Source organism: Eptatretus burgeri, unplaced genomic scaffold (genome assembly GCF_056783735.1).
Source record: "Eptatretus burgeri isolate ZD-2024b unplaced genomic scaffold, Ebu_testis_v1 Ebu_testis_scaffold_1325, whole genome shotgun sequence".
NCBI lineage: Eukaryota > Metazoa > Chordata > Myxini > Myxiniformes > Myxinidae > Eptatretus > Eptatretus burgeri.
Window position 1 is genome coordinate 1 of NW_028223274.1, and position 14,000 is coordinate 14,000.

General features: G+C 34.0%; 1 long non-coding RNA gene across 1 annotated transcript; it reads left to right on the plus strand.

The window, feature by feature from the left end:
• Positions 1-788: 788 nt before the first annotated feature.
• LOC147006881 (uncharacterized) lies at positions 789-2,437 on the plus strand. The gene is made up of 3 exons (XR_015054544.1): positions 789-1,357; positions 1,516-1,674; positions 1,923-2,437. It is a non-coding gene; the product is annotated as an uncharacterized LOC147006881 (long non-coding RNA).
• The last annotated feature ends 11,563 nt before the right edge of the window (positions 2,438-14,000 follow it).

The following is a 14,000-nucleotide window of genomic DNA, read 5'->3' on the forward strand; positions in this document are numbered from 1 at the left end:
AAGAAGGCCGCTGCAGGCAAACACAGCCGGCAGATGAACTGGCCGGCACAGGCCTTGCAGAAAAACAGCCAGCAGATGAACTGGCCGGCACAGGAGTAGGGTAAGAATACTGGTTCTGGCTCACTTTTCCCCATGTAAATGAATGGGGGATTTTCAGCCATGAAATTTTTCTTTTTTTTCCCCTAAAAAAATAAATCCCCTTTTTAGCCCAAGGTATATTTATTTGTCTCCCCTTTTAACCTGGAGCCTGGTGTTGGCTTAGTGGTTAGGGTGGTGGCTTGGGATCCCAGGGTCCTGAGTTCAAATCCCGTTGGCTGCTGAATTAACACCAGGGGGTTGACTCAGCCCGCCATCCTTCCGAGGTCGGCGAAATGAGTGCCAGTGTACTGGTCCCGGTGTATGCCCCGGTTAGAATAGGTGTACCATATCCCTGTGTGTCGTAAGAGGCGACCAGGGTTGGTGTCAGGAAGGGCATCCGGCCATAAAACATTGCCTCAAGAAAAAGCCAAACCCCTGCACAGCAGGGAAAAATGGCTGTAAAAACGGTCATTTTTTTATTTCCCCTTTTAACCTAGGGGCTCTCTATTCAAATAGCCCATACAACAAGATAAAGATTTGTTAAAGGTGATTCTGAAGAAATATCTGAAACGTCTAAGCCCCGGGACACTCTTTATCAAATAACCAATGCATATTGTTTAGCTCACTCATTGAACCTATAAACATTTGTTCATTCTCAAATTCCTTCAATAGTTTAATTTTCTTTGCACAATAATCCCCATCTAAAATATTGAAAAACAAAACATTTGAATCTTTATATTTTTTAAGATACCCCTTTTGTGCCATTACGAAATGATAAACTTCTCTTAATGATCTCATCTGGCCACCGCCCGAGTTGCAAATCATTTTTGTACATAAACCATGCCATAAAAAAGTTTTGTTTCAAATGTTTTCAGTTCATGCCGTGAAAATGAGGAAGTGTTTTTTTTGACACGGCCGTGCTGTGTGAATGAGGAAGTGGTTTTGGACTGTCATGCTGTGAAAAAATAGGAACTATTCTGTGAGACAAGGTCTCGTGTTTATATTTTATCTCAGAACACGAACTGAAAACATTTGAATCAAAACTTTTATGGCGTGGTTTATGTACAAAAATGATTTGCAACTCGGGCGGTGGCCAGATGAGATCATTAAGAGAAGCTTGTCATTTCCTGTGCCCACACCCAATGATTAAGCAATCTCCTCATCGTTGCTTTATAAGCGGTTCGCCAGACAAAGTTTCTGCCAGACGGGATTTTCATTTTTACAACTGAGGCATGGACGATCTTTCTTCCGATGAAGCCAACAGCCCACTACAGAGTTGGTAAGTTTGTGTATGCTTTTCTCTTTGAACGATGAAGCAAATGATTATTAATTAAATCATGATAATTCTGATATATATATATATATATATATATATATATATATATATATATATATATATATATATATATATATATATATATATATTTTCCCTGACAGGGCATTGGAAGAAATTGAGTTTACATATCACGACGTGGTTCATGAAATTAATACTCTTATTGAAGAGATCAATGATTTTAGAAGAGAATTGAAAGACATTTACAATGAGTGGCATGAAGTCTTATCACGTCCTCTCATCTTGAAGGAATTAAACCAATGGTGAGACACGTGTGTGTGTGCCTCTCTCTCTGTCTGTCTTTCTACCTACCTCTCTCTGCTCTTATTGAAGAGGCCAATGATTTATAATGACTGGTCTCTGATCTCGAATGAATTAAACCAATGGTGAGGCACGTGTGTGTGTCTATGTGTGTGTGTATGTGTGTGTGTGTGTGCGTGTGTGTGTGTGTGTGTGTTGCTTTCCCTGTCTGTCTCTTCATCTATACCCTTGACTTATTTTTTTTTTTCAGCACTATCGCACAACATCAGCTGTTGAAGCAATCTTGTACAACACATGATTTTCTGGAGGTAAATATTTCTGAATTATTATTAATATCACTCGTACAACACATGATTTTCTGGAGGTAAATATTTCTGAATTATTATTAATATCACTCTCTCTTTAGAATGTCGCCTTATGTTGGTTGCATCATTAGTTTGGACGTGGTTTTGTCAGTACACTGGAATTCATTTTATTGACCATGAAAGGATGACAGGCTCCTGGTGTGTTAATTCAGTGGTCAACGAGGCTTATTCATATTACCATGTAATTATCTTTATAGAACCTAATTATTATCCACTTTTTGTTTCAAAACAGAATATGGTGTCTGAGTTTCGAAATCACAAGACATCTGAAGAAGATTGCTGGGAAAGATTATACATTCTCGCAAATGAATATTTAATATTTTCAATATTAATAAATTATATTTGTTTTGTTTACAATTACTTGATTCTGAATTACAAGAAAAGAATAAAAGAGATGTAAAGGGGGGGGTGGGGGGCAGGCGGGGGGGGGTAGGTGCGCTCCCCCAATGACCCACCCCCCCCTCATCCCATCCCTCCCCTCCCCATGTGTGTGTGTGGGGAAGGGTGGGGGTGGGATGGGGGAGGTGGTGGGTCAAAGGTGGGGGCGCACAGGGGGGATGAGGGGGTGGGGCTTGTGTGGGCGGGGCCTGTGTGGGCGGGGCTTCGGTGGGGGCTTGTGTGGGTGGGGTGTGTGTGGGAGGGGCTTGTGTGGGCGGGGTGTGTGTGGGTGGGGCTTGTGTGGGTGGGGCTTGTGTGGGTGGGGCTTGTGTGGGCGGGGTTTATGTGGGTGGAGCTTGTGTGGGAGGGGTTTATGTGGACAGGGTTAATGTGGCAGGGCTTATGTGGGAGGGGTTTATGTGGGCAGGGTTTATATGGGCAGGGGTTTATGTGGGTGGAGCTTGTGTGGGAGGGGTGAATGTGGATGAGGCTTATGTGGATGAGGTTTGTGTGGATAAATGGATGGGTGGAGAGATGGGGGGATGGGTGGATGAGTGGAGCTTGTGTGGATGGGTGGATAATTTTTTAATTAAATAAACATGTTGTGTGTGTGGGGAACTAATTAACTAATCACTAATTATGTGAATATGATGAATATGGGTGGAGCTTGTGTGGGGTTTGTGTGTGTGGAGCTTGTGTGGAGTTTTTGTGTGGAGCTTGTGTGGAGCTTGTGTGGAGCTTGTGTGGGGTTTGTGTGGGGTTTGTGTGGGCGGGGCTTCGGTGGGAGGGGCGTGTGTGGGCGGAGTCAAAAAGGGGCGGAGTCAAAAAATTTCAATTTATTGGAGCTTGTGGGGGGGTGTGTGGTGGGGTTTGTGTGGGGTTTGTGTGGGCGGGGCTTTGTGGGCGGGGGCTTGTGTGGGTGGAGCCAAAAAGGGGCGGAGTCAAAAAATTTCAATTTATCTTTGTCTTTTGTAATTCCTGTGAATAAAATGAACCTAAAATCTCTTCCCTTTCCAAATCATATATCTTATAAGTCCAAGGAACCGTATCTATTACATCAACAATTTTAAAAAGCTCGTTGGTCCATCTTTTCGTATAACCTTTTTCAAAATGAGATTTCCACCTATATATTCTTACGATATCACCAACTTTGAACTTAGGTTTTCTGACATTAATCTCTTTTTCATATTTTAATTTTGTAAATGTTTCTGATGGTTTCATATTTGTTGCCGTGTGAATCGTGTCATTATACTTATCCACAATATCCTGAATAAAAGATGACCATTGTTGTGAACCGAGTTGTGTGAATTTTTTATATAGTCTCTCTTTTAAGGTACGATTAAAACGTTCAACAACAACTGCCTTCCCTTCATTAAAGGTACTGTATAATGTAATACTGTTATTTTTAGAAAATTCATAAATGTCTTGTTATAAAACTCTCTACCCTCATCAGTCCACAATTTTTTAGGTTTTCTCTTACTTTTATTAAATATCTGTTGAAAAGCTAACATAAGAGTATTACCTGTTTTGTTTTTTAAAGGGACAACCCACACATATCTACTCCTCAAATCAATAACGGTTAAAGCATACTTGTACCCCTTATCATTATTGAGTTCAATCAAATCAGCAGACCAGATATAATCTACTTCCTTGGAATAAACTTTCCTTCTCTGAAACTTTGTGAATATTGGTTTATGTAATTCATCAGCTAATTGCTCTTCAATCTTAATGACATCATTAGAGCTTACAAGTTTTTTGAATTTCCAAGTCCAAGTTTCAATTTAGCACTGATCATCTTCTTCACAATGAACCGATCAACTTTTTCTCTCAAGGTTGGATTTTGTATCAGAGACAAATTATACAACATTTCTCTATCGGCTTCATGCTTTTCTTCCAACGTTGTGGTATTCCCATAATCAATATCGTGTCTCATGCACACTTCATCAACTCTATTGATAGGCTTACTCCAGGATTTAGGATTGTCTGCCTCATCTAATCTTTTATCCAAGTTTGTGCCTGGACCACAGAAAGAATACCCTGGAAGATGTAATTCCCCTGGTATTCCAGTAGTTGTAAATTTACTTCCTGATAAAAACTTTTGTATATCTCCTCCTAGTTTGTGTTGGGAGATAAATTGATTTTTTTTGAACCACACACCGAACATATACCTTTTTGTATAACCCTGTTATTTTTACTTTTAATATATGAAATATTTTTAGTATTAGTTTTCTTTTTACATTTGAGACAATAACTCATTTATTTATGAGAAAAATTCCTGCAGAGTGCAAAAACCTTTTAGTTTCCAACATGCACATTTGAATCTTAATTTTTAAAACATAAAGAATCCTTAGAAATGCCTTCACTCTCTCCCCCATTTATTTAAGAAAAAAAAAAAAATGAAAAACTTGAATTAAAATACATGTCTTCTCGATGTCAATAGTCTTGTCGAAAGTATTGTAAATAGACTTATCAATTCTTTGTTTTCCTCCTCGGTGGGTTGAGTTATTTTCTGTAATACCCCTATTCTTTTTGAATCTCACTGGTTTCCATATTTTGATATTTATTCATCCACTCTCTTTCCTCCCTCTCCTCCCTCTCTCTCTTCTCTCTTTCCTCCCTCTCTCTCTTCTCCCTTTCATCCCTCTCTCTCTTCTCTCTTTCCTCCTTCTCTTTCTTCTCCCTCTCCTCCTTCTCTCTCTTCTCCTTTTCCTCCTCTTCCCTCTCTTCTTCAACTCCTTCCTCATCCCTTACTATCCTTGAATCGCTTACACCTCATAGAATATTATACATATATTCATCAGGATTTCTTGTTATTCCTGTATCCAAAATAATTTTTTACAACAGGAAACCAATAAAATTTCTTTTGAATTTCTAAAAGAGCCTTACCTTTTCTTAACTTTATAATTTTTTCATTATTTAACATTCTAATTAAATCTAAAGTTGTCGGTTTATCAACATCAGCATAATGCCAATCTTTTATTGAAAATACCTCATTCTTATGTTGTAGAACATATTTATTAAAATACCGAATACCCTTTTCTTGAAGGTATGCTTGAACACAGAAATGATAATTTTCTTGAAGCCTTCTTGCTGTCATTTATGTATTAGAAATATATGTTAGAATAATATTATGGCACGAAACACCTCCCCATCTTCCCATAGTTAAATCATTTTGTATTTCCTTACTTATTATATATAATCCTGTTTTTTCTGTTTTCATGAGATAAACAAGGGCAAAACCATTATTATATTTACCCTTATTAAATTCTTTTATTTGTTGTTTACTAATCGTAGCCCCACGAAACTCATTCTCGATACCAAGTGGATAATACTCTTCCTTACGAGACTGATTTAATTGTTCCAGGTCTTCGAGGTTAATTTTAAATGACCAATTATACCCTAAATCATTCATATCATACCCCCATTGTTCTATTCTCATACAAACGATACGCCCTTCTTTATAAAAATTTATTTTAATTCGAACTGTGAATTCTGTATGACCTGGAGATAATATCAACACTTCTGTATCTTTGGAATACACAGCCGTTTTATTTAAGTATATATATTGTGATAAATCACTTAATCTCACCAAGTCATTCGCTTCAGTTGGGGTTGGATAATTTTTTAATTTATAAGCATTTTTCATGTTAATATTTTTGGTTATATTATATTTATGTCGTTCAGCCTGTGCCTTTGTGTAATAATTTGATAAATCAATATCCAGTTCTTGAGATACACCAAAGATAGAACCATCTTTACCAACATAAGTCATTTATATTAGATTAAAAATAATATCATAATTTTTTATTTTTGTTGAGTTGAAATAACACATATCGGCATAATTGACCACAACACTTGGAATTTAATTCTTGGACTTGAAATGTTTGATAAACACCATTCTGTAAGAATTTTATGACTTCAACAGGTGGCGGAAGACCAAAACTATCAAAATAATATTTGTCTTGACTATTAAAAATACAAACCCAATGAGAACCGTTCCCATTATTATCTTCTAAGTTCATAATAATATTCTTTGTATGTTTCGGCACATTTGTTAATTCATCTCTCATACAAATAACCACATTATGAATTTTTAATTTCTTACAATATTTGACAAGTTGTAAATTTGATGTTGTATTCTTTCCAAATTCTTTCAACCACTCATCAATGCTCATTTATTTATTAGAAAGATATAATCCATTACCTCTTTTCGTTAATTTTACACCTGCTTGTGCTATAGAAGAAAGCATATCTCCAACTAACAATCTCGCTTTATCAGGCAGACCTTCAAGTTTTTCAGCAAAATCTACAATTACACCACTTCCACTAATTTGTTTCTCCAACTCTTTGTTATGTCTTTCCAATTCTTTTTGAGCCTGGAGTTGAGCCTTCCTTTCGTTGGCAGTTTTCACCGCTGTTGAAATACCACCCGTCAATGCTCCAACCGCACTTAAACCAGCAAATAAAGGAATTAGAAATGGGAGAAATCCTCCACTCGTCTCTTATTGAATATTTTTTCAACATTGGTTTTGTCATTTTAATTTTAAGTGAGCCAGTGTCATTCAAGATTTTAACCTGTTCTCTTGTGAGAAAAACATCAATTCTTACTGCTCCTTTTCTCTGAATTGTATTAACGTTAATCGTACAAGGCTTTTGATTTTGAACACAAGATGATAGTTTATGAAGATTGATTTGATTAACATATACCCCAGTTGGTACTTTGCCACTCATTTATTTAACAAAAAATTATGTGAGACTAATCATCACACCATTATCTGTATTAATCTGCAATTCTGTTTCTTCCAAAAGCAAACAATATGTATCAACTTCTTCACTCTCTCCTCTTTCAATGTATAGGGAAGTATCCACTCGATTAGACTTTATAGTTTCCTTTTGAGCGCTCAGGTCAAACGCATAGATTGTGTACAAACTTTTAAATGCTGTCATATCCAAAATAGGTTCTTTATTTCCATTACTTTCACAAACCTTTTGGTAAGACTTGTATGCTTCAGCAAAATCATTTTTTTCCCAATTAATTTCCAATCTATCTCGTGGGTAAAATGTTCCATCTAGAGAAACGCGAAGTTGTTTCACCTTAGCATTATCACTCAATGCATTATTCTTATCAGTCGCAGTATCACCATCTGGCTTTTTAAAAATGATCCACAGATATCGTGGCTTTCCTTCCAGAACACCCAAATTCCACGTGTAAGTAGTTTGATTGAGTTTAACATGTTGACATCTTCTTTTGAGGTATGATACACTGAGTGGTTTCTTTGAGTTAAGTCTTCGATTCAACATCTCTTCTGTTTTAAGATTAGGAGTATATTCACTGATATACCAACTCATCTCCTCAATTACAAATTTATTCTGTTCACCAAAAGCACTACCAACACCAAAAAGCAATCGATTTTCATTATCATTCCTCTGTAGTTGAAATCTAATTTTAAGACCATACAGAACTTTATCATGATCACAAAATCCAAATATACCTTTAAGAGGAACTGCCACAGTAAAACTATTTTCTGCTTTTGTATCATCATTATACATTCCTTTCCTTTGAGTATATCCAGGGTCTGTGTTTGTTCCCGTTGACATATCAGGAATAAAACCTTCGGCAGACCCCTTTCCCATTCTATCACTGAATGTATAGAGTGTAAATTTTATCATTTCAGATACAGCAGAGACATAATCAACCGCTTCAACTTCTTGTGTCCCAATATACAAACGCACACTATCAAACATTTTCCAGAAGAAATCATTTACAAGTGTAGCGTTTGTATTATTCCCAGCTTTAGTGAATTTAAATTTACACAACAAGAAACTTTCGGAGAGATTCAAATAGGTTTGTTGATTATTTATTTCAAAACTTTTTGTACCATTCGTATTCCAGTCTGTTCCAGTTATTGCATTTACCTTGAAGTAATCTTCTTTTTAGTGGAGTTTGAGATGATAATAGTATCATCCAAATCATAGATACTATCAATTGCTTCCATACTTGTATTTATTTAGGAAAAAAGATGTTAAAACTTTTGAAACCCTGATCCAAGTATTTGAATTATTTTCTGTCGTTCTTGGGGGACAACTGAGTTTTGCCTTTCTTAATTTCTTTTATTGCTTGTAATTTATGAGATTCCTTCTGAGCATCTTTTATACTCTTTACGGCACCTGCTACATTTCCCACAGCAGAAGCAGTTGAACCAATTAGATCTTTATGTTTAAGAATAGTTGAACCAATACCCATGAGAGTATCAATTATCCCATCTCCTCTAAATTGATGTCCAACACCCCTTTGTCTCTTAGGTTTATAGTATCCTCTACCAAGATACATACCTTCACCCTTGTAGTATGGGGAAAGGAACATCCCATCCCCTGTAATTATTTTATATTTTCCCAACTCGTGTTTCCTCACAATAACCATCGTATTTATTTATTGGAAAACTTCACGTAGGTGAATTCTGATGGATATAACTTCTCCATTAAAAGAAATCACACGATTATCTTGGTTGGTTATCATAAAATTTACTCTGTGTATGGTTTTTCCTGACACAGGTAGATAAACCAAATTTTTGGGTTCCATATTGAATTTATAACCAATTGGGGTTGAGTATGCGCTGAATGAAAATATTGTATTTGTTTTTTTCCCATCATTATAAGCACCATCAATCAAATCACAGTGAATTAACACCGAATTTATTCCTGAGGATATTTGAATGACATTATCACTGTAAAACGTCCCATTAGTTTCAATCTTTTTTGAGGAGAAACCCAATAACTCTCTAAATGAATTATCAATTGTGAAATCAACCTTGTAGTTATTTTTAACTTTAATCGTTGATTTTGAAGTATGTTTTTGAATGTTTATAACAATATTTTTGGTTCATCACCCTGTTCTTTCATAAGACGAGCAATTTCGGAAGATATTTGAGAAATCTCATATGCTCCGGGTGAGACTGTTATCGTTTTGTATCCACTTCCGGGATTATAACTAAACTTGTCATTTTTCTCGGTTATATTAAATAAGGTATTATAAGTTTCCATGGACAATAAAGATGCCTCATATTCTTTTGTTGTGTCAAGTTGTAGTGGGTATGGGAATGAAGATGTGTGGTCGCTTGTTGTGAAATTGAAACTAAGGATTGTGCTTCTCATCTTATTTAATATGAGATAAAATGTCTTTATATTGATATTTATTAATTATTTTCATATTCATCAACTGGTCTAAAATGGCTGATGCTTCATTAAAACAATTGTTATTTCCAGCCTTCTTACTGCCTAACAACAATAACAGTCTATTAACTAATTGCGATGGGTCATTTGGAAGAAAACTAACACCTGAACCAAGGATACTTAAAGCCTGAATAATGTGTTTCTCCTTCTCATTCTTCCTACTTTTACCAGAAAGAATAACCTTATAATTTAGAGTGTTCAGCAGATCAATATATACTCTATCATCATTATTTTCCATATCCAATGGTTTATCAATATACTTTGATTCATCCCTCACAGTTGAACCTTGTCTTCCATCTTTTGTGAGAAGAAACATTAATCTCGGAGTTAGTTTAACAGGGGGTTGAGCAGAACCCAAGAACCTTAATTCATCATTAAATATCAATACCTTTTCTTGAACAAGATGAAATATTGCTGATTGTTCTGTTGGAATGAGTCCTGCTTTGGTTTTTGAATCCGCTGAATATTCATTGTTTTGAAGAGCATTCACAATATAATCAGGGGTCGATTAATCTCTTCCAGTTGTTGAAATAAACCTTCATCATCATATTCTAATTCTCCTAAATGCTCTAATTCTTCCTCCGTCATTTGACTGAAATCTTTTAACATTTGAAGTTTTTTAGGAGTATATTCTACTGTGGGAACTGTGGAAACATCTTTCATTTTTCCTTGGGAAGTTTTTAAAAGTGGTTTAAAAAATTTCTCTTGTTTTCTTTCAAATGCTTCTTCGCCCGTTAGTTTCTGTCTGCGTTTCTTCTTTATGTCTTCCTGCTGTTTTACAACTTTTGAAACCAACTCTTGATGTTCCCTAAATCTTCTTGCTCTTTCTTTCGCATCCATTTATTTATTGAAAAATATCATTTAATATCTCATCTTGTTTCACAACAATATATTTATATTTTTCAGTCGTGTGTTTCATGTAATCCCCAAATTCCTTTTTACTACATAATGTAGAACAATTGTCTCTCCAAAAATTGTTTATATCTATTGAATTTAACTTGAATAAAATAAAAGTATTAGCATTGTTTCTGATGGAACGACGAGGAAGCTGAAAGTACGATTGACTAAGATAAATACAATTACAAGAAGAATGTCTCCCTCTTGTGTAGTAGCTGTCCATTACCGTTTGGTTTCTCTCATTAACACAATCATCAAAGATAACGAGGTTCTTTTTGGATTTATCCAAATCTTGGGGAGACGGTATATCATCCGTATTATCACTCAGAATACAATTATCGGTTTTGATTTCTTTTTACATCTCTGTGTATCACAAAATAGTTGTATTATATCTTCAATGTTAAAATCATTTAGGTTTTTTTGAAGTTTAAATAAACCGATTATATCTTCTTTTTGAAGACCAGCATTAAAACCTTGTGAGAGTAGTTGATACTCTGGTTGAAAACTCGACTTTGTGAAAATTATTAAATTATCATAATCTAAAAAGTTGGGAGTGAGGAGCATCTTTAAAAGTAAGCAGGTTTTTCCACATCCACTTGAACCAACTATGAGGCATCTTAATGAATTTGGGAGATTTTTATGGTTGTCAAATTTTATCTTATTTTCCCAAATGGGTAAAAAATCATTCATTTATATATTTGGAAAACAGGTTATTTAATTTATTATTGGCTTTTTTCGAAATTCTATATTTTATCCTAAGTTCAGGTTTAATTTCAAGATAATCCATTATTTTATTTATGCAATATCTTGTGTTGATATTTCCCTGAAAATCACATCCATGAATAATATATAACAACAATCCTTTGAACATTTCTCGAATATGTTCAGTTTCTTCCCTTGTAAGGAAAGGTGTGTTATCACCCTCATACTTTACATTCATTTCTCTAATCAATCTTGTAAAGTAATTCATTTTTGGTGTAAATCGAAAAGAATTATTTTCCTTTTTATATTTATGATTATCATTAATTAGAAGATAATCACAGAATATACATTGTTTATAGGCTTTTGACTCTGTGTTTAATCCCCGTCTTTCACACGCAGGGCAATTCTCAAATTTGTCATATGGAGAATCATGGAATTCAAGAGGCTCAAAATCGAGTAAACTATTCATATTTATAAAGTAAAACTTTACTTAAACTGAAATTCATCTTCGATATCATCTTCGATACTTTCAGAATCATCTATACTTTCATAACTATCATTTGAACACCAACTCTCGGTGCCATAACTATCGTTTGAATGCAAACTCTCGGTATCATAATCACTCTCATAATCTTCAAAATCTTCAGTTGAATATTGACTCATTTAATTAGTAGAAAAAACATTACCATCGATATCGATATACATTTTTTCATTAACAGATTCAACTGCTACATTTTTTATATTAAAGGTAATTTTAAAATGATCCTTAACTACAATTGAACGAAATGTCATTTCACCTGATATATTAACATCCTTTATTTCATCAGGATTTATATCTTTAGGGTTGTTGAAAAAAATACAAATTTCTCCTTGCATATTGCAGATGTTCTTATCTTTTCTTTCTAAAGCTTTATCCATAAGGTTTTTATTTTTTGATACCTTTTCTTGTTTCATTGCTTTTTCTAGTTTTGAATATATTGCCAGAAGGAGAGGAGAAACTTTTGTTAGAGATACCTTAATTGATGTTCTTCCAGGTATACTAAAAGCCCTTCCACTGAAGTAAATTGAAGAACTCATCATATCCACCATAATTGTTTTCATCCAATAGTTGTTATATTTATCTTTGTTCAATTTTACATCCTTGACATATTTCTCAGCATCTTTAACAAATGAAGAGATTGATTGAAACTTGTCTTTTGTGTCTTGAAACATTGTATTTATTAAGTGAAAAAGTTGGAGGATAAAATGGTTTTAAGCACAGATTCACCTGTAAAATAAACGAAATTTTCATCAAGAAAATTTTAGTTTAAGCACAGATTCACCTGTAAAATAAACGAAATTTTCATCAAGAAAATTTTAGTTTAAGCACAGATTCACCTGTAAAATAAACGAAATTTTCACCAAGAAAATTTTAGTTTAAGCACAGATTCACCTGTAAAATAATCGAAATTTTCATCAAGAAAATTTTAGTTTAAGCACAGATTCACCTGTAAAATAAACGAAATTTTCATCAAGAAAATTTTAGTTTAAGCAAAGTTTTATTATATAAATATGGTGAATACAACATACTGCGATGTTTGTAATCACGAATATAAACATTATAGAAAACACCTCCGAACCAACAAACACACATTTAATCTATTTCACAAAATATCCCCTCTTGAGTTGGAAAGAAAACATTGTGATACCTGCTCAAAGGATGTTTTGAAGAGTAGTTATAATAGGCATCTTCAATCACAAAAACACAAGAAAAATGAGTTTAAAGTAAAGGGAGACTATTATATTGAAAACACTGATGGGGCATTTAAAGGGCATATAAAAATCAGGATTTTTCAATTTGGAGAACCTGGTCCATCATCAATAGTTGAATCAATTGAAATAGTGAAACCTGATGTTGAAAAATTTATTAAAAAGACATTAAAAGAAATGAAAACTTTAAAGTTTTATATGGGAGTGAAAATGAATATGAAAAGACAAGTTGAAGAACAAACTCCTTATATGAGGACAGATCTTCATTTTATAACATCATTTCAAGATTTTTTGAATAGTGGGGTTTATGAAGAACTATCAAGACAAGAGGAGGATGTTGATAATACAGTGGTAGGAAGTGGATTCAATATTAAAAAAATCATCTTTTTAGATATACACATTCTAAAATCAAACCCTCTTAAAGCTTCTTCTTATATTGAATTACCAAAAGAAATAAAACGAAAGAAGGCAGTTGTTAATATTAAGAATAATGATAATAAATGTTTTCTCTGGTCTGTTCTTGTTCACTTACATCCACCAAAATGTAATTCAGAAAGAGTAAAACAATATATGAAATATGAGAATACCTTGGACATTAAAGATTTTAATTTCCCAATGCCATTAACAGATATTCCTAAATTTGAGAAAAAGAATAATCTTTCTATTAATGTATATGGATTAACGGATACAAACAAAGTTCAAATATTAAAAATTTCAAACAACTATAAAAATGAAGAAACACACATTGATCTTTTATATTTTAGTGTTGGAAAGAATTCACATTACACATACATCAATAATTTATCAAGATTAATCTCTTCTCAGGTATTCAGAACAGCAAACAAAATATATCCTTGTAAGCGATGTCTTAATTCATTTCATACAAAAGAACGATTAGAACAACATTCAAAATATTGTAGTAATCATAAATCAGCTGTAATTACAATGCCTAAACCTGGTGAAAAGATTTCTTTTGAAGATTATAATAAATCTATCATGCACCCATT